Here is a 20,680-nt window from a genome sequence, read left to right as displayed (position 1 = left end):
GTCACCCTAGTAGTAAGAAGATTACATGATGATGGGGTTTGTTACAGTGTGTCACCCCAGTCGTAAGAATATTACATGAGGATGGGGTTTGTTACAGTGTGTCACCCCAGTAGTAAGAAGATTTCATGAGGAGGAGGTTTGTTACAGTGTGTCACCCCAGTAGTAAGAAGATTACATGAGGAGGGTTTATTTTTTACAGTGTGTCTCCCAAGTAGTAAGAAGATTACATGTGGAGGAGGTTTGTTACAGCGTGTCACCCCAGCAGTAAATTAATAACTTGAGGATGGGGTTTGTTAAAGTGTGTCAACCCAGTAGTAAGGAGATTAGATGAGTTTGTTACAGGGTGTCACAAGGATTACACAAGGAGTAGGTGTGTTACATTGTGTCACCCCAGTAGTAAGGAGATTACATGATGAGGAGGTTTGTTACAGTGTGTCACCATAATAGTAAGGATATTTCATGGGGAGAAGGTTTGTTACAGTGTGTCACCCCAGTAGTAAGAAGATTACATTATGAGGAGGTTTGTTACAGTGTGTCACCCGAGTAGTAAGTCAATAACATGTGGAGGAGGTTTGTTACAGTGTGTCAGCCAAGTAGTATAAAGATTACATGAGGATGAGATTTGTTACAGTGTGTCACCATATTAGAATGGATATTACATGAGGAGAAGGTTTGTTACAGTTTGTCACCCCAGTAGTAAGGAGTTTACATGAGGAGAAGGTTTGTTACAGTGTGTCACCCCAGTAGTAAGGAGATTACATGAGGAGGGGGTTTGTTACAGTGTGTCATCTCAGTAGTAAGGAGATTACATGAGGAGGGGGTTTGTTACAGCGTGTCACCCCAGTAGTCAAGATATTACATTAGGAGGAGGTTTGTTACAGTGTGTCACCCTAGTAGTAAGAATATTACAGGAGGAGGGGGTTTGTTACAGTGTGTCACCCCAGTCGTAAGAATATTACAGGAGGAGGGGGTTTGTTACAGTGTGTCACCCCAGTAGTGAGTAGATTACATGATGAGGAGGTTTCTTACATTGTGTCACCCCAGTTGTAAGAAGATTACATGAGGATGGGGTTTGTTACAGTGTGTCACCCCAGTAGTAAGAAGATTTCATGAGGAGGAGGTTTGTTACAGTGTGTCACCCCAGTTGTAAGAAGATTACATGAGGAGGGTTTATTTTTTACAGTGTGTCTCCCAAGTAGTAAGAAGATTACATGTGGAGGAGGTTTGTTACAGCGTGTCACCCCAGCAGTAAATTAATAACTTGAGGATGGGGTATGTTAAAGTGTGTCAACCCAGTAGTAAGGAGATTAGATGAGTTTGTTACAGGGTGTCACAAGGATTACACAAGGAGTAGGTGTGTTACATTGTGTCACCCCAGTAGTAAGGAGATTACATGATGAGGAGGTTTGTTACAGTGTGTCACCATAATAGTAAGGATATTTCATGGGGAGAAGGTTTGTTACAGAGTGTCACCCCAGTAGTAAGAAGATTACATTATGAGGAGGTTTGTTACAGTGTGTCACCCCAGTAGTAAGTCAATAACATGTGGAGGAGGTTTGTTACAGTGTGTCAGCCAAGTAGTATGAAGATTACATGAGGATGAGATTTGTTACAGTGTGTCACCATATTAGAATGGATATTACATGAGGAGAATGTTTGTTACAGTTTGTCACCCCAGTAGTAAGGAGTTTACATGAGGAGAAGGTTTGTTACAGTGTGTCACCCCAGTAGTAAGGAGATTACATGAGGAGGGGGTTTGTTACAGTGTGTCATCTCAGTAGTAAGAAGATTTCATGAGGAGGAGGTTTGTTACAGTGTGTCACCCCAGTTGTAAGAAGATTACATGAGGAGGGTTTATTTTTTACAGTGTGTCTCCCAAGTAGTAAGAAGATTACATGTGGAGGAGGTTTGTTACAGCGTGTCACCCCAGCAGTAAATTAATAACTTGAGGATGGGGTTTGTTAAAGTGTGTCAACCCAGTAGTAAGGAAATTAGATGAGTTTGTTACAGGGTGTCACAAGGATTACACAAGGAGTAGGTGTGTTACATTGTGTCACCCCAGTAGTAAAGAGATTACATGATGAGGAGGTTTGTTACAGTGTGTCACCCCAGTAGTAAGAAAATTTCATGAGGAGGAGGTTTGTTACAGTGTGTCACCAAAGTAGTAAGGAGATTACATGAGGAGGGGGTTTGTTACAGTGTGTCATCCCAGTAGTAAGGAGATTACTTGAGGAGGAGGTTTGTTACATTTTGTTTCCCCAGTAGTAAGGAGATTACATGAGGAGGGGGTTTGTTACAGTGTGTCATCCCAGTAGTAAGGAGATTACTTGAGGAGGAGGTTTGTTACATTTTGTTTCCCCAGTAGTAAGGAGATTACATGAGGAGGGGGTTTGTTACAGTGTGTCATCCCAGTAGTAAGGAGATTACTTGAGGAGGAGGTTTGTTACATTTTGTTTCCCCAGTAGTAAGGAGATTACATGAGGAGGGGGTTTGTTACAGTGTGTCATCCCAGTAGTAAGAAGATTACTTGAGGAGGGGTTTGTTACAGTGTGTCACCACGTAGTAAGGACATTACACGAGGAGGAGATTTGTTACAGTGTGTCACCACAGTAGTAAGGATAATACATGGGGAGGAGGTTTGCTACAGTTTTTCACCCCAATAGTAAGGAGATTACATGAGGAAGAGGTTTGATACAGTGTGCCACCCCAGTAGCAAGTTCGTAACATGAGGATGGGGTTTGTTGCATTGTGTCACCCCAGTACTAAGGAGAATACATGGGGAGGTTTGTTACAGTGTGTCACCCCAGTAGTAAGATTACATAAGGAGGAGGTTTGTTACAGTGTGTCACCTTAGTATTAAGGAGATCACACGAGGAGGAGGTTTGTTATAGGGTGTCACCCCAGAAGTAAGGAGATTACACGAGTAGGGGGGTTGTTACAGTGTGTCACCCCAGTAGTAAGGAGATTACATGAGGAGGCGGTTTGTTACATTGTGTCACCCCAGTAGTAAGGAGATTACAAGAGCAGGAGGTTTGTTACAGTGTGTCACCCCATTAGTAAGTTAATAACATGAGGAGGTTTATTACAGTGTGTCACCCAAGTAGTAAGTTAATAATATGAGGATGTTTTTTTTTTTTTTTTTTAACAGTGTGTCATCCCAGTAGTAAAGAGATTACATGAGGAGGCGGTTTGTTACATTGTGTCAACCCAGTAGTAAGGAGATTATGTGAGCAGGAGGTTTGTTACAGTGTGTCACCCCAGTAGTAAAGAGATTACATGGAAAGGAGGTTTGTTACAGTGTGTCACCCCATTAGTAAGTTAATAACATGAGGAGGAGGAGGTTTATTACAGTGTTTCACCACAGTAGTAAGGAGATTACATGAGGAGGAGGTATGTTTCAGTCTTTAACCCAAGTAGTAAGGAGATTACAAGAGTAGGGGGTTTGTTACAGTGTGTCACCCCAGTAGTAAGGAGATCACATGAAGAGGAGATTTGTTACAGTGTGTCACCCCAGTAGTAAGGAGATTATATGAGGAGGTGGTTTGTTACAGTGGGTCACCCCAGAAGTAATGAGATTACATTAGAAAGGAGGTTTGTTACTGTGTGTCACCCCAGTAGTAAGAAGATTACATGAGGAGGAGGTTTGTTACAGTATGTCACCCCAGCAATAAATTAATAACATGAGGATGGGGTTTGTTAAAGTGTGTCACCCCAGTAGTAAGGAGATTACATGAGTTCCTTACAGTTTGTCACTCAAGTAGTAAGGAGATTACATGAGAAACAGGTTTGTTACAGTGTGTCCCCACAGTAGTAGGGAGAATATATGAGGAGGTGGTTTGTTACAGTGAGTCACCTCAAGTGATCCTCCTGGGCAAAGGGACCCGTACATCCACCTGGCCAACAACCGGGACTTTGATATTTTTAATTTCGCCTCCAGAGGTCTGGGGTGCCTAGCCAAATCGCCGCACCAATGTTTGCCGACTCGCCCGACGCTTTTGCAACCGCCGCCGGGGGGTCCGCGTCACCAATCCTGTGCCCAAGGACGGCACGCCCTGCCTTGATACAGGGACCCGCGCCTCCCGCCCTTATAGCGTCTCTGGTTCTCTACATTTCAAAAGTCTACAGGCATGGAAGACCCTTCCAGAAGTCTTGCCCATGATCGTTTTTTAATTTCGCCTCCGGAGGCCCGGGGCGCCTCAGCGGACCGCCCGCCGATGTTTGCCGACTCGCCGACACTTCTGCTCCCCGCTGCCAGGGGTCCGCATCACCGATCCTGTGCCCAAGGACGGCGTGCCCTTCCTGGGTACAGGGACTTACACCTCCCGCACTTATAGCTTCTCTGGTTCTCTGCATGTCAAAAGTTACAGGCATGGAAAACCCTTCCAAAGGGCTTTACGTGTCCGGTTGACCCTCCTGGGCATAGGGACACGCACCTCGTCCTGGCCGACATCCTGGACTTTGAAATATTTCATTTCTCCTCTGTAGGGCCGGGGCGCCTCATCGGACCGCCCGCCGATGTTTGTTGATTTGCCCAACGCTTCTGCTCCCCACCGCCAGGTGGTCCACGTTACTGATCCTGTGCCCAAGGACTGCGCGCCCTGCCTGGATACAGGGACCCGTGCCTCCCGCCCTTATAGCCTCTCTTGTTATCTGCATGCCAAAAGTCTACAGGCATGGAAGATCCTTCCAGAGGCCTTGCCATGTCCGGTTGACCACCCTGGGCATAGGGACTCGCATCTCCCCCTGGCCGACAATCTGGACTTCGTAATTTTTCATTTCGCCTCTGGAGGGCCGAGGTGCCTCAGCGGACCGCACGCCGATGTTTGTTGACTCGCCCGATGCTTCTGCTTCCTCCTGCTGGGATGTCCGCGTCACCGATCCTGTGCCCAAGGACGAAGTGCCCTGCCTGGGTACAGGGACCCGCACCTCACGCCCGTATATCCTCTCTGGTGCTATACGTGTTAAAGGTCTACAGGCATGGAAGCCTGTCAGGGGACTGTTTCAGAGGCTTCGCCCGGGGACCGCCCAACCCCGGGTGGGGTACATGAACCAGCCCAATCTACCTGGAAAATACCAAGGGAGAAACCGGTAAGTCCGTTCGCAGGAGAGCCCGCGCTCGGCCCTGGCCTACCCTGGAAAAAACCAAGGGAGAAACCGGAAGGTTCTTCACCGGGGGAGCTAGCGCTCGGCCCTAGCGTACCATGTGAGAGAGGCCGAGTGTGGGCCCCCCTGGGGGGCGAACCTCCTCAGCAGACCGCCCTCTGATGTATTCTTACTCGCCCGACGCTTCTGCTCCTCGCGGCCGGGGGGGGGGGTCCGCATCACTGATCCTGTGCCCAAGGACGTTGCGCCCTTCCTGGGTGCAGGAACCCGCACCTCCCGCCCTTAAAGCCTCTCTGGTTCTCTGCATGTCAAAAGTCTACATGCATGGAAGAACCTTCCAGAAGCCTTGCCATGTTCGGTTGACCATCCTGGGCATAGGGACTCGCATCTCCCCCTGGCCGACAACCTAGACTTTGTCATTTTTCATTTACCCTCTGGGGGAGCCGAGGCGCCTCAGCGGACCGCACACCGATGTTTGTTGACCGCTGCCGGGGTGTCCGCGTCACCGATCCTGTGCCCAAGGACGGTGTGCCCTGCCTGGGTAAAGGGACCTGCGCCTCCCACCCTTATAGCCTCTATGGTTCTCTGCGTGTCAAAGGTCTACAGGCATGGAAGCCTGTCAGGGGACTGTTTAAGAGGCTTCGCCAGGGGACCGCCCGGCCCCGGGTCGGGTACATGAACCAGCCTATTCCCCCTGGAAAATACCAAGGGAGAAACCGGAAGGCTTCTGCTCCCGGATGCTGAGGGGTCCGCATCTCCGATCTTGTGCCCAAGGACGGCGCGCCCTGTCTGGGTACAGGGACCCGCCCTTATAGCCTCTCTTGTTCTCTGCGTGTCAAAAGTCTACAGGCATGGAAGATCCTTCCAGAGACCTTGCCATGTTCGGTTGACCATCCTGGGCATAGGGACTCGCATCTCCCCCTGGCCAACAACCTTGACTTTGTAATATTTAATTTCGCCTCTGGAGGACCGAGGCGCCTCAGCGGACCGCACGCCGGTGTTTGTTGACTCACCCGACGCTTCTGCTCCCTGCTGCCGGGATGTCCGTGTCACCGCTCCTATGCCCAAGGACGGCGCGCCCTGCCTTGGCACAGGGACCCGCGCCTCCCGCCCTTATAGCCTCACTGATTCTATACGTGTCAAAGGTCTACAGGCATGGAAGCCTGTCAGTGGACTGTTTCAGAGGCTTCGCCCGGGGACCGCCCAGCCCGGGGTCGGGTACATGAACCAGTCCAATCCCCGTGAAAAATACCAAGGGAGAAACCGGAAAGTTCGTCCCCAGGGGGCACACTCTCGGCCCTCGCGTACCCTGAGAGAGCGGCTGAGTACGGGCTCCCTTGGGGACGAACCTCCTCGGTGGACCGCACGCCGATGTATTCTTACTCGCCCGATGCTTTCGCTCCCCGCTGTCGGGGGTCCACATCACCGATCCTGTGCCCAAGGAAGGCGCACCAGGCATGGAAGCCTGTCAGGGGATTGTTTCAGAGGCTTCGCCCGGGGACCGCCCAGCCCCGTGTCGGGTACATGAACCAGCCCAATCCCCCTGGAAAATACCAAGGGAGAAACTGGAAAGTTTGTCCCCAGGGGAGCCCACGCTAGGCCCTGGCATACCCTGAGAGAGCGGTTGAGTACGGGCTCCCCTGGGGAGGAACCTCCTCAGCGTACCGCCCAACAATGTTTTCTTACTCGCCCGATGCTTCCGCTCCCGGCGGCCGGGCGGTCCACGTCACCGATCCTGTGCCCAAGGACGGCGCACCCTGCCTAGGTGCAGGGACCCGCGCCTCCCGCGCTTATAGCCTATCTGGTTTTCTACGTGTCAAAGGTCTACAGGCATGGAAGCCTGTCAGGGAACTGTTTCAGAAGCTTCGCCCGGGGACCGCCCGGCCCATGGTCGGGTACATGAACTAGCCCAATCCCCCTGGAAAATACCAAGGGAGAAACCAGAAAGTCCGTCCCCAGGAGAGCCAGCGCTCGGCCCTGGCCTACCTTGAGAGAGCGGCTGAGTACGGGCTCCCCTGGGAACGAACCTCCTCAATGGACCGCCCGCCGATGTATTCTTACTCCCCCGATGCTTCTGCTCTCCACTGCCGGGGGGTCCATGTCACTGATCCTGTGCCTAAGGACGGCGCGCCCTTCCTGGGTACATGGATCCGTGCCTCCCGCCCTTATAGCCTCTCTGGTTCTCTGTCTGTCAAAGGTCTACAGGCATGGAAGCCTGTCAGGGGACCGTTCCGGAGGCTTCGTCCGGGGACCGCCCAGCCCTGGGTCGTGTACGTAAACCTGCCCATTCCCCCTGGAAAATTCCAAGGGAGAAACCTGAAGGTTCATCCCCAGGGGAGCCCGCGCTCGGCCCTGGCATACCTTGAGAGAGCAGCTGAGTACGGCTCCCCTGTTGACGAACCTCCTCGGTGGACCGCCCGACGATGTATTCTTACTCGCCCGATGCTTCCGCTCCCCGGGGGTCCACATCACCGATCCTGTGCCCAAGGACGGCGCACCCTGCGTGGGTACAGGGACCCACGCCTCCCGCCCTTATAACCTCTCTGGTTCTCTGTGTGTCAAAGGTCTACAGGCATGGAAGCCTGTCAGGGACTGTTCCGGAGGCTTCACCCGGGGACCGCCCAGCCCAGGGTTGGGTACGTGAACCAGCCCATTCCCCCTGGAAAATACCAAGGGAGAAACCTGAAGGTTCGTCCCCAGGGAAGCCCGCACTCAGCCCTGGCGTACCCTGAGAAAGCGGCTGAGTACGGGCTCCCCTGGGGATGAACCTCCTCGGCAGACCGCCCGCCGATGTTTGTTGTCCGCTGCCGGGGTGTCTGCGTCACCGATCCTGTGCCCAAGGACGGCGCGCCCTGCCTGGGTACAGGGACCCGCACCTCCCGCCCTTATAGCTGCACTGGTTCTCTAAGTGTCAAAGGTCTACAGGCATGGAAGCCTGTCAGGGGACTGTTTCAGAGGCTTCGCCCGGGGACCGCCCAGCCACGGGTCGGGTACATGAACCAGCCCATTCCTCCTGGAAAATACCAAGGGAGAAACCGGAAAGTTCGTCCCCAGGGGAGCCCGCGCTCGGCCCTCGTGTACGCTGAGAGAGTGGCTGAGTACAGGCTCCCCTGGGGATGAACCTCCTCGGTGGACCACACGCCGATTTATTCTTACTCGCCCGATGCTTCCGCTCCCCGCTGCCGGGGGTCCACATCACCGATCCTGTGCCCAAGGACGGCGCACCCTGCGTGGGTACAGGGACCCACGCCTCCCGCCCTTATAACCTCTCTGGTTCTCTGTGTGTCAAAGGTCTACAGACATGGAAGCCTGTCAGGGGATCGTTACGGAGGCTTTGCCCGGGGACCGCCCAGCTCCGGGTTGGCGGGTTGGGTACATGAAACAGCTCAATCCCCCTGGAAAATAACAAGGTAGAAACTGGAAGGTTCGTCCCCAGGGGAGCTCATGCTCGGCCCTGGCGTACCCTGAGAGAGCGGCTGAGTACTGGCTCCCCTGGTGATGGACTTCCTCGGCGGACCGCCCACCAATGTTTGCCGACTCGGGCGACGCTTCTGCTCCCCGACGCTGGGGTGTCCGCATCACCGATCCTGTGCCCAATGACGGCATGCCCTGTCTGGGTACAGGGACCCGCGTCTCCCGCCCTTATAGCCTCTCTTGTTCTCTGCATGTCAAAAGTCTACAGGCATGGAAGATCCTTCCAGGGGCCTTGCTATGTTAGGTTGACCATCCTGGGCATAGGAACTCACATCTCCTCCTGCTGGCCGACAACCTGGACTTTGTCATTTTTCATTTTGCCTCTGGAGGGCCGAGGCGCCTCAGTGGACCGCACGCAGATGTTTGTTGACTCGCCTGACGCTTATGCTCCCCGCTGCTGGGTGCTCGCGTCACCGATCCTATGCCCAAGGACGGCGCGCCCGGCCTGGGTACAGGGACCCGCACCTCCCGCCCTTATAGCCTCTCTGGTTCTCTACGTGTCAAAGGTCTATAGGCATGGAAGCCTGTCAGGGGACTGTTAGAGAGGCTTCGCCCAGGGACCGCCCTGCCCCTGGTCGGGTACATGAACCAGCCCATTCCCCCTGGAAAATACCAAGGGAGAAACCGGAAGGTTCGTCTCCAGGGGAGCCCGCGCTCGGCCCTGGCCTACCCTGAGAGAGCGGCTGAGTACGGGCTCCCCTGGTGATGCACCTCCTCGATGGACCGCCCGCCGATGTATTCTTACTCCCCCGATGCTTCTGCTCTCCGCTGCCGAGGGCGGTCCAAGTCACTGATCCTGTGCCTAAGAACGGCGCGCCCTTCCTGGGTACAGGGACCCGTACCTCCCGCCCTTCTAGCCTCTCTTGTTCTCTGCGTGTCAAAGTCTACAGGCATGGAAGCCTGTCAGGAGACCGTTACGGAGGCTTTGCCCGGGGACCGCCCAGCCCAGGGTTGGGTACGTGAACCAGCCCAATCCCTCTGGAAAATACCAAGGGAGAAACCGGAAGGTTCGTCCCCAGGGGAGCCCGCACTCCTTCCTGGCGTACCCTGTGAGAGTGCAGGCTTCCCTGGGGACGAACCTCCTCGGAAGACCGCCCTATGATGTATTCTTTAGTATGAGGAGAACCGAAAAGATAGGACTTGCTTAGCCCCTGGAGCCTATTCCCCAAGTATCGATTCCAGCCGGTAGTAGTCCATAAAACAACTGGCCTTTATTGGTAAAAAAGAAGGGTGCAACACATTAGTTTCAAACCCGGGCCGGGTTCTTCATCAGGCAGTGGTTGTTACAAGAGCACATTCCCGCTCGTTTAAATATACACCTGTGGACCGGCATAGAACTGCTGCCGGGTCACCGGGTCATTGCAATTATCACATTTTGGCAAAAAGTTTTTTTACACATAAGGAAATTAACAAACATGAAAAACTTAAAATATGTAAAGCAGAATTATAGATATGGTATAACACCTTTATATTGGTTAAATTAGCACTTATACCCTCGTCACTCCTAGAAGGAGCTGAGGTCTCCCTTAGAAGGTGCCCACTGCTGTTGGGCTGCGGTCAGGCTGCGAATATTAACAAGATGAGGAACTCTCCGCAGGTTGGTGCGCCAGGTTTGTGATATTCATATTAGGTATTGGAACCTTGTAACTTCTAGGAGGCGCTGAGGTCTCATGTACGAGTGCCCACTGTTGGCAGGCTGCGGACCCGTTTGTCGCCGCATGCGCTGTCCCTGAATGTTGGGGGTATTTCTTTGGAGTTACCCCGTAGCACAAGCATAGAGTGGAACACGCCGAAACTGGTATGTAGATTAGTAGTTCGGTCCAGGCCGCTGGAAACACCATTAAAGGAGAACGTAATGGTTTCTTTGTGGGAGAGGTGTGGACTATCTTGATGCAGGTAAGCGGATGGTGAGGTATCCTCTGTTTGGGATCAAGATAATTGTATCTTGGGTATGTTCCTTGGTTATAGGGGATGGGCATGCCGGTGTGCATTTGAATATAACAATTATTAATTATTAATAATTCTTTAATAATTATAGCGCTTCCAGCGTGTCTAACCGGACCGAAATTGTAGTCGCGGCGGGTATGAAGCATATGACGGGTGGTCTAATTGAACGTTATTGGTAGTAGACACTTACTATACCCTGGTTGTCTAGCTAGCTTGAGCCATTATATGGACATAAAGGATTATTGGAATTATGATAACTGATTATATAATAGTCTCGTCTATTTCATTGAGACCCCTCGGGTTCACTGTGCTCAACTTGAAGATCCAAAAGACCTTTCGTTTTTTTAGGAGTTCATATCGGTTGGAATTGTGATCAGGAATGTGATCAATGGGAGTGATTTTTATGGGATCCGCACTCTCCGGGTGTGCAATTGCACAGTGCCTGGAGACTCCATGGAGCAGAAATTTTTTCTTTATATTTTGTCTATGTTTGTTCATCCTGCCTATATACTGCAGACCGCACATACAATCCAGTAGGTAGATGACATAATTCGATTGGCATGTCAGTCTGTATTTGAGTTGGAATCTTTCATCTGTTGAATGTGACTTAATCTCATTTACATTGTTTTTGATCTCCTTGCAGCATTTGCAACGGGTGGACCCACATCTGAAGCTTCCTACAGGTAAGTTCATGGTCCCTTTAGTCTGTTTGTGCTGTCGTATCTGGCTGGGGGCCAGCAGGTTCTTCAGAGTGGGGGCTCTGCGGAATGTGATTTGGGGGTGCTCGGGAATTTTTCCTTTAAGGTATACGTCGCTTTGGAGGATGTGCCAGTGTGTTCTCAATATCTGCTTCATCCGAGTAGCGGCGGTGGAGAATGTGGTTATAAAGTTGGTCTTTTGTATGTTTAATTGTATCGCACAGTCAACTTTTTTCTTTTCTTTGTCCGGGACAAGACACTCTTTTTGTGTTCTGTGTTGTACTTTTCTCATTGCTTCCTTTATGATTAGACCAGGGTATCTCTTTTCTTTGAATCTTTTTTCCAGAATTTTCGCCTGTGTTTTAAAGGTTCCATTGTCTGTGCAATTCTTTCTCACCCGTTTGAATTGACTGTAGGGGACATTTTTAAGCCATTGCTTGTGATGCCCACTTTCAAAATCCAGATAACTGTTTACATCAACAGTTTTGAAATAAGTTGATGTGATGAAGTTTTCAGAATTATGGCTAATACATAGGTCCAGGAAGTGGATTTCTCTATTACTTGTCTCCATTGTGAACCGGATTCCCCAGTTATTGTTGTTGAGTTCGTCAAGTAGTATGTCGGTGGTTTCTCCTGTCCCATTCCAGATGAAAAACAGATCATCTATATACCTGCCATATAGAATGATATGGGATGATAAGGCCGGGTTAGTAGTGATGTATTTTGACTCGAAGGCGCCCATAAACAGGTTTGCATAAGCCGGTGCGACCTTCGAGCCCATCGCGGTCCCTTTGCACTGTTGGTATGTTTTTTTATTGTAGGTAAAGAAATTGTTGGTTAGTATGAATTCCAATCCTTTAATGATGAACTGTTTCTGTTCAAGTGGCAGTGCAGTATCATTTTCCAGATAACTGTAGGCGCTTTTCAGTCCTAGATCATGTGTGATATTAGTGTAGAGTGATGTCACATCGCAGGAGATAAGATGATAATCCGGTTTCCATGGTATTTTGATCAGTGTTTCAATGAGTTGAGTGGAGTCACGCAGATAGCTGGGTAGTTGAATGACATACTTCTGTAAGAACAGGTCTATGTAATGCGAGAGATTACTGTTAAGGGAGTTTGTGTTTGATATGATGGGGCGGCCAGGGGGGGTTATTGATTGTTTTATGAATTTTTGGTAAGAAGTAGAAGTATGGTTTATTGGCATTACTGGTTCTCAGATATTTTTCTTCATCCTTATTCAGGATGTTAAGCTGTGCTCCTTCTTTGATGAGTTGGTGCAAATTCCTAAATTCCTTTCCACCTGTGGGAAGGGATCTTGTTTTATGGACAGATAGTATTCTGTATCCAATAGGATCCTATTTGCTTCCTTCTCGTAGTAGTCATAGTCGAGGATGACCAGTCCTTCCCCTTTATCCGCACTGCGGATTACGATTGCTGGGTTTTTCTGTAGTTCTCTCATTGCTGTCCTTTCTTTTGCGGTGAGGTCAGATTTTTTTGACTCCATTTGTTTCAACATTTCTTTGGAAACAAGTTCATGAAATACCTCAATGCTGGGCCCTTTTGCTTGTACCGGGTAGAATGCTGATGGTAGTTTGACTGACTGATGTATCATCAGATCATTACTCAATTCCATATCTTTGTCCTCCTGTTTTTGGTGTGTACCATTTGTTTCTTTGATGGCAAAAAATCTCTGTAGTGTGAGCTTCCTGATAAACCTATTGAGGTCTAGGAAAATCTGGAATTCATTCCCTTTGTGTGACGGGCAGAATGAGAGCCCTTTCTCCAATAGGGTTGTCTCGTATGGGCTTAGGCAATGTTTTGAGAGGTTGAAGATTTTTATTGTCCCTCCACTGTTGCTGGAGGTACTACTTTCTTTGCTCTTCTTTCGTCCTGTTCTTTTTCCTCCTCGTTTCCCTCTGTATCTTCCAGCTTTCTTTTGTTTTTCTTCTTTTGGAACATCATTGGTATGTTGGATGGTTTGTTCCTGGGGCCTACCTCTAAAAAAGGAATTCCTGTGGGATTAGGTTTCTCACTTTGCCCCGCTTTTTCTGTGCGATCTGCGGTTTGGTTCTTCCTTTCTCTGAGGTATTGAGCCAGGGAGCTCTGATTGTCAGTGTTGTCAACTACTGTAATTTCATTACCCTGTACAGTTTCACAATTATGATGTTCCATGATTGCAGGTTCTGGTGGCGTTATTGCTTCATGGATAGTGAGATCCAGATCTATCAGATTCACTATCCCGGTTTCTGGTTTAGCAGGTGTTCCTAGGTCAAACCTGGGTGGAGTGCTTTGTAGTTTACATCGCTGTTGTTTGATTCTGTCCTGGACCTCCTTGCTCAGGTTTTGGTATTTTTTCAAGAGGTTATGGCTTGCTTGTATAAATAATGATTTTGGGGTACTCAGAGTTTCTATTACCCTATTAGAGAAAGGGCTCTCATTTTGCCCGTCACACAAAGGGGATGAATTCCAGATTTTCCTAGACCTCAATAGGTTTATCAGGAAGCTCACACTACAGAGATTTTTTGCCATCAAAGAAACAAATGGTACACACCAAAAACAGGAGGACAAAGATATGGAATTGAGTAATGATCTGATGATACATCAGCCAGTCAAACTACCATCAGCATTCTACCCGGTACAAGCAAAGGGCCCAGCATTGAGGTATTTCATGAACTTGTTTCCAAAGAAATGTTGAAACAAATGGAGTCAAAAAAATCTAACCTCACCGCGAAAGAAAGGACAGCAATGAGAGAACTACAGAAAAACCCAGCAATCGTAATCCGCAGTGCGGATTAAGGGAGAGGACTGGTCATCATCGACTATGACTACTACGAGAAGGAAGCAAATAGGATCCTATTGGATACAGAATAATATCTGTCCATAAAACAAGATCCCTTCCCACAGGTGGAAAGGAATTTAGGAATTTGCACCAACTCATCAAAGAAGGAGCACAGCTTAACATCCTGAATAAGGATGAAGAAAAATATCTGAGAACCAGTAATGCCAATAAACCATACTTCTACTTCTTACCAAAAATTCATAAAACAATCAATAACCCCCCCTGGCCGCCCCATCATATCAAACACAAACTCCCTTAACAGTAATCTCTCGCATTACATAGACCTGTTCTTACAGAAGTATGTCATTCAACTACCCAGCTATCTGCGTGACTCCACTCAACTCATTGAAACACTGATCAAAATACCATGGAAACCGGATTATCATCTTATCTCCTGCGATGTGACATCACTCTACACTAATATCACACATGATCTAGGACTGAAAAGCGCCTACAGTTATCTGGAAAATGATAATGCACTGCCACTTGAACAGAAACAGTTCATCATTAAAGGATTGGAATTCATACTAACCAACAATTTCTTTACCTACAATAAAAAAACATACCAACAGTGCAAAGGGACCGCGATGGGCTCGAAGGTCGCACCGGCTTATGCAAACCTGTTTATGGGCGCCTTCGAGTCAAAATACATCACTACTAACCCGGCCTTATCATCCCATATCATTCTATATGGCAGGTATATAGATGATCTGTTTTTCATCTGGAATGGGACAGGAGAAACCACCGGCATACTACTTGACGAACTCAACAACAATAACTGGGGAATCCGGTTCACAATGGAGACAAGTAATAGAGAAATCCACTTCCTGGACCTATGTGTTAGGCATAATTCTGAAAACTTCATCACATCAACTTATTTCAAAACTGTTGATGTAAACAGTTATCTGGATTTTGAAAGTAGGCATCACAAGCAATGGCTTAAAAATGTCCCCTACAGTCAATTCAAACGGGTGAGAAAGAATTGCACAGACAATGGAACCTTTAAAACACAGGCGAAAATCCTGGAAAAAAGATTCAAAGAAAAGAGATACCCTGGTCTAATCATAAAGGAAGCACTGAGAAAAGTACAACACAGAACACAAAAAGAGTGTCTTGTCCCGGACAAAGAAAAGAAAAAAGTTGACTGTGCGATACAATTAAACAAACAAAAGACTAACTTTATAACCACATTCTCCACCGCCGCTACTCGGATGAAGCAAATATTGAGAACACACTGGCACATCCTCCAAAGCGAGCACCCCCAAATCACGTTCCGCAGAGCCCCCACTCTGAAGAACCTGCTGGCCCCCAGCCAGATACGACAGCACAAACAGACTAAAGGGACCATGACCTTACCTGTAGGAAGCTTCAGATGTGGGTCCACCCGTTGCAAATGCTGCAAGGAGATCAAAAACAATGTAAATGAGATTAAGTCACATTCAACAGATGAAAAATTCCAACTCAAATACAGACCGACATGCCAATCGAAATATGTCATCTACCTACTGGATTGTATGTGCGGTCTGCAGTATATAGGCAGGACGACCCAATCCCTGCACTGTTTGATGAACAAACATAGACAAAATATAAAGAAAAAATTTCTGCTCCATGGAGTCTCCAGGCACTGTTCAATTGTACACCCGGAGAGTGCGGATCCCATAAAAATCACTCCCATTGATCACATTCCTGATCACAATTCCAACCGATTTGAACTCCTAAAAAAACGAGAGGTCTTTTGGATCTTCAAGTTGAGCACAGTGAACCTGAGGGGTCTCAATGAAATAGTCGAGACTATTATATAATCCGTTATCATAATTCCAATAATCCTTTATGTCCATATAATGGCTCAAGTTAGCTAGACAACCAGGGTATAGTAAGTGTCTACTACCAATAACCTTCAATTAGACCACGCGTCATATGCTTCATACCCGCGGCGACTACAATTTCGGTCCGGTTAGACACGCTGGGAGCGCTATAATTATTAAATAATTATTAATAATTAATAATTGTTATATCCATATACACACCGGCATGCCCATCCCCTAAAACCAAGGAACATACCCAAGATACAATTATCTTGCTCCCAAACAGAGGATACCTCACCATCCGCTTACCTGCATCAAGATAGTCCACACCGCTCCTACAAAGACACCATTACTTTCTCCTTTAATGGTGTTTCCAGTGGCCTGGACCGAACTACTAATCTACATACCAGTTTCGGCGTGTTCCACTCTATGCTTGTGCTACGGGGTAACTCCAAAGAAATACCCCAACATGCAGGGACAGCGCATGCGGCGACAAACGGGTCTGCAGCCTGCCAACAGTGGGCACTCGTACATGAGACCTCAGCGCCTCCTAGAAGTTACAAGGTTCCAATACCTAATATGAATATCACAAACCTGGCGCACCAACCTGCGGAGAGTTCCTCATCTTGTTAATATTCGCAGCCTGACCGCAGCCCAACAGCAGTGGGCACCTTCTAAGGGAGACCTCAGCGCCTCCTAGGAGTGACGAGGGTATTAGTTCTAATTTAACCAATATAGAGGTGTTATACCATATCTATAATTCTGCTTTACATATTTTAAGTTTTTCATGTTTGTTAATTTCCTTATGTGTTAAAAAACTTTTTGTCAAAATGTGTTAATTGCAATGACATGGTGACCCGGCAGCAGTTCTATGCCGGTCCACAAGTGTATATTTAAACGAGCGGGAATGTGCTCTTGTAACAACCACTGCCTGATGAAGAACCCGGCCCGGGTTCGAAACCAATGTGTTGCACCCTCCTTTTTATTACCAATAAAGGCCAGTTGTTTTATGGACTACTACCGGCTGGAATCGATACTTGGGGAATAGGCGCCAAGGGCTAAGCAAGTCCTATCTTTTCGGTTCTCCTCATACTAAAGCTACACCACGGCCTGGAGGTCACAGTGCAGGACGCCCAGGCTGCCGCCCGTATTTTCAACTACAAACCCCAGCGAGTCTACAAGCTCATCAAGGTGTTGTGCCCTCAGCACAACGCTACACGGTAAGGTGCAAAAGACACGCCCACACGTCAACCCACCTTATGATTCTCCACTAGGAGCGCAATCTCTTCTTTTTTATATATATCTCCTATGATGTATTCTGAATCGCCCGACTCTTCCACTCCCCGCCACCGGGGGGTCTGCATCACCAATCCTGTGCCCAAGGACGGCGCGCCCTGCCTGGGTATAGGGACCCATGCCTCCTGCCCTCATAGCCTCTCTGGTTCTCAGCGTGTCAAAAGTCATCCAAACAGTCACTTATGCCATTTATGTAGTAGAACTCGCCTGGTATATATAGATGGACACAGTTGACACGACACCTGTTGAGCCAAGACAATGTGGGACATATATCATTAGGTGTCTATTGTAGACACAGTTCTACCTTTTACACTGCTTGTCTAATTTACACTCTTGCTCAAGATTTACTAAAGTTGTGCATGTCCTTTGATAAATTTTGTGCTAATAAAGAAAGGCCCCCCTCGCTCTACCGTGCATCCTTCTCTACCTCACACGGTACACTGCTCACTGCTCATAGCTAGAAGTGCTGGAGCAGCAGTGTGCGCCGAACAAAACTTCGCATAAAAGTAAAATCATAATTCCTTATCAAGTACACAGAGGGGAAGATTATCAAAGAATTTTGCGTAAAAAAAAAATCTATTTTGGCGCAAAAAGTATCGACCACATTTTCAAAGAGCTTTGTGCTGCGGTTTACACTGTCCATGTCAGTTTTGTAAAAGAGGGTGTGTCCACGTATATTGTCTGCTTAATATGATATTTTCAAAGGGGTGAGAGTCCAGTTTACATCAAAAATTTCACACCAGCTTTTTGATAGTGTAGAAATCAAAGAAATGGTTGTAGTTTTATTGTTTTTGGGTCTTTTTTCTTTGTTTTTTGGGGAAAAGGTGTTATGTAAGTAATTATGAAAAAAGTAATTATATATACACATTTAAGCTCAGAAATGTTTTATTTATACAGTTATTGCTTGTCTGGGCACTAGTAACCATGGAATATTTCGTGAGATGTTTCCACCAGAATTTTCTTGGATGTAAAAGTTGGCACAAAAATTGCTGATTTTGGCACTAAACTCGGCAATTTTGGCATAAAAAAATCTAATGGTTGCAGCAAAAAAGAAAATTTTATACAAAAAAACAAACAAAAGTGGCACAAAAATGAATTTTCACATATTTTCAAAGCAACAAAAGAGACCTTTGAAAATGTCAGGAGGTGTGAATAATAACAGTAGTTTTTAAGAATCTCCCCCAGAATGTCTGGGTTTAAAAAATATGTTATTTTGCTGAACAATCTGTCCCCTTAACTCTATATCAGTGTTTACCAACCAGAATGCCTCCAAGTGTTGCAATACTTGGCATGCTGGGAGTTGAAGTTTTGCAAAAGCTGGAGGCACCCTATTAGCAGAAATTAGTGTGCAACATGGGTATGTAGCAGAGCTGAATGTGATTATGTGTAAGCATGACCACACACACACTCAACATTGTTACATACACCTGATCACACACTCAGCTCTGCTAAATACACCTGATCACACACTCAGCTCTGCTTAATATACACACTCACACACTCAACTCTGCTACATACATACAACCACACACTCAGCACTGCTACATACACACATTCACATACTCAGCTCTGCTACATACACACAATCACACACTCAGCTCTGCTACATGCACACACTCAGCTCAGGTACATATACACACTCACACACTCAGCTCTGCTACATACACACAATCACACACTCAACTTTGCTACATACACACACTTACACACTCAGCTCTGCTACATACACACACTCACACACACACTTAGCTCTGCTACATACACACACATATACACTCAGTTCTGCCACATACACACAATCACACACTCAACTTTGCCACATACACACACTTACACACTCAACTCTGCTACATACACACATTCACACACTAAAATCTGCTACATACACACACATTCAACTTTGCTATATACACACACTCAGCTCTGCTACATACACACATTTACACATTCAACTCTTCTACATACACACTCACACTCAACTCTGCTCCATATACACACTCAGCCCTGCTACACACACACTCACACACTCAACTCTACTACACATACATACTCAGCTTTGCTACATACACACATTCACACACTCAACTCTGCTACATACACACATTCACACACTCAGCTTTGTTACATACACACATTCACAAACTCAGCTCTGCTACATTCACACTCTTACACACTCATTTCTGCTACATACACACACTCAACTCTGCTACATACACACACTTAACTCTACTACATTCACACACTTACACACTCAGCTCTATTAAATATACACACTCAACTCTGCTACATACACACACTGACACACTCAACTCTGCTACATACACACATTCACACACTAAACTCTGCTACATACACACACGCACTCAACTCTGCTACATACATACACTCACACACTCAACTCTGCTATATATACACACTCAGCTCTGCTACATATACACATTCACACACTCAACTCTGTTACATACACTCATTTACACACTCAGCTCTGCTACATACACACACACTTACACACCTGCCTCTGCTACATACACACACTCACACCTAACAGCGATATCTTCTTGTCTCTCCCCGCGGGATGCAGTATGTTGGCCGAACTTCACAAAAGTTGCATCTAAGGACCAACCAACATAGAAGCAATATCAAAAAAGGTTATATGAAACATAGCCTATCAAGACACATCACCTTGAAACACAAAGATACGAAAAATCCATTCTCCATTACTCCAATCGATTTTATTCCCAACCATAGTACCAACAGATTGGAGGAGTTGGGGAAAAGAGAGATGTTCTGGATGTATAGGCTGGAATCTTTACAGCCCCAAGGACTGAATGAGGCCGTGGAACTAATCCACTAAGCCTACACACCATGGGGGGGCACCCTCAATTCCGGGGTTGTTGCAACCTAATGGTTTCACCAATCCATTAACGCATTATGAAAAATACTGGTTCTTAACCTGAACAGCTTGGACATAAAAAATACGAGTAGCTTGAACTAACAAGTGTTTTTCCAGAGATATGTCCCATACAATAAATATGATTAAAAATACGCTGTCCAAATATAGACAAATATATTAATCAGAAGATTTTATATGTGCTGAAAATCTTCGTAAAACTGAAAATCATCATCCTCTCTCACAATTTTTCAATTAATATAGTAGGTCAGAACCGACCTCTATTCTGTCATTTCATCTTAAGAAATACCAATACATTTATTCCAGTCAATAAGTATATTCTCTCTTCGAGAGTTCTACCACGGACTCTTAATATACGAATAATCCGGATTTCAGGTAGCGGTGGACATCGTCTGATTCCACCCATCGGGTCAGTTTGCATTTATTTTAGTCTCCTGAGAAACACTGTATATTTACATCAAATTTATGTGACCATACATCTGGCTTTTAAGACCCACCAGTTTTCCACACCCTGTTTTGCCTATCTGGTGTCTCAAAATGCTGCTGTAACCCCACTCAGCCTATCTGTCTTTACCTGTATTAAGCACCAAAGACGGAAAATCAC

At 47.2% G+C, this 20,680-nt stretch overlaps 1 protein-coding gene across 1 annotated transcript in view; it reads right to left on the bottom strand.

Annotated features, from left to right (window-relative positions):
• Positions 1–15,438, bottom strand: part of LOC130295701 (uncharacterized) — a 34,226-nt gene extending 18,788 nt beyond the window's left edge. The window contains exon 1 of the mRNA XM_056546727.1: positions 15,421–15,438. The gene's annotated coding sequence lies outside the window, so the exon portion shown is untranslated. The remainder of the gene's footprint in view (positions 1–15,420) is intronic.
• Between the last annotated feature and the right edge of the window lie 5,242 nt (positions 15,439–20,680).

This window comes from Hyla sarda, chromosome 11 (assembly GCF_029499605.1).
Source record: "Hyla sarda isolate aHylSar1 chromosome 11, aHylSar1.hap1, whole genome shotgun sequence".
Classification (NCBI taxonomy): Eukaryota; Metazoa; Chordata; class Amphibia; order Anura; family Hylidae; genus Hyla; species Hyla sarda.
This window is presented reverse-complemented; position numbering and strand designations above follow the sequence as displayed.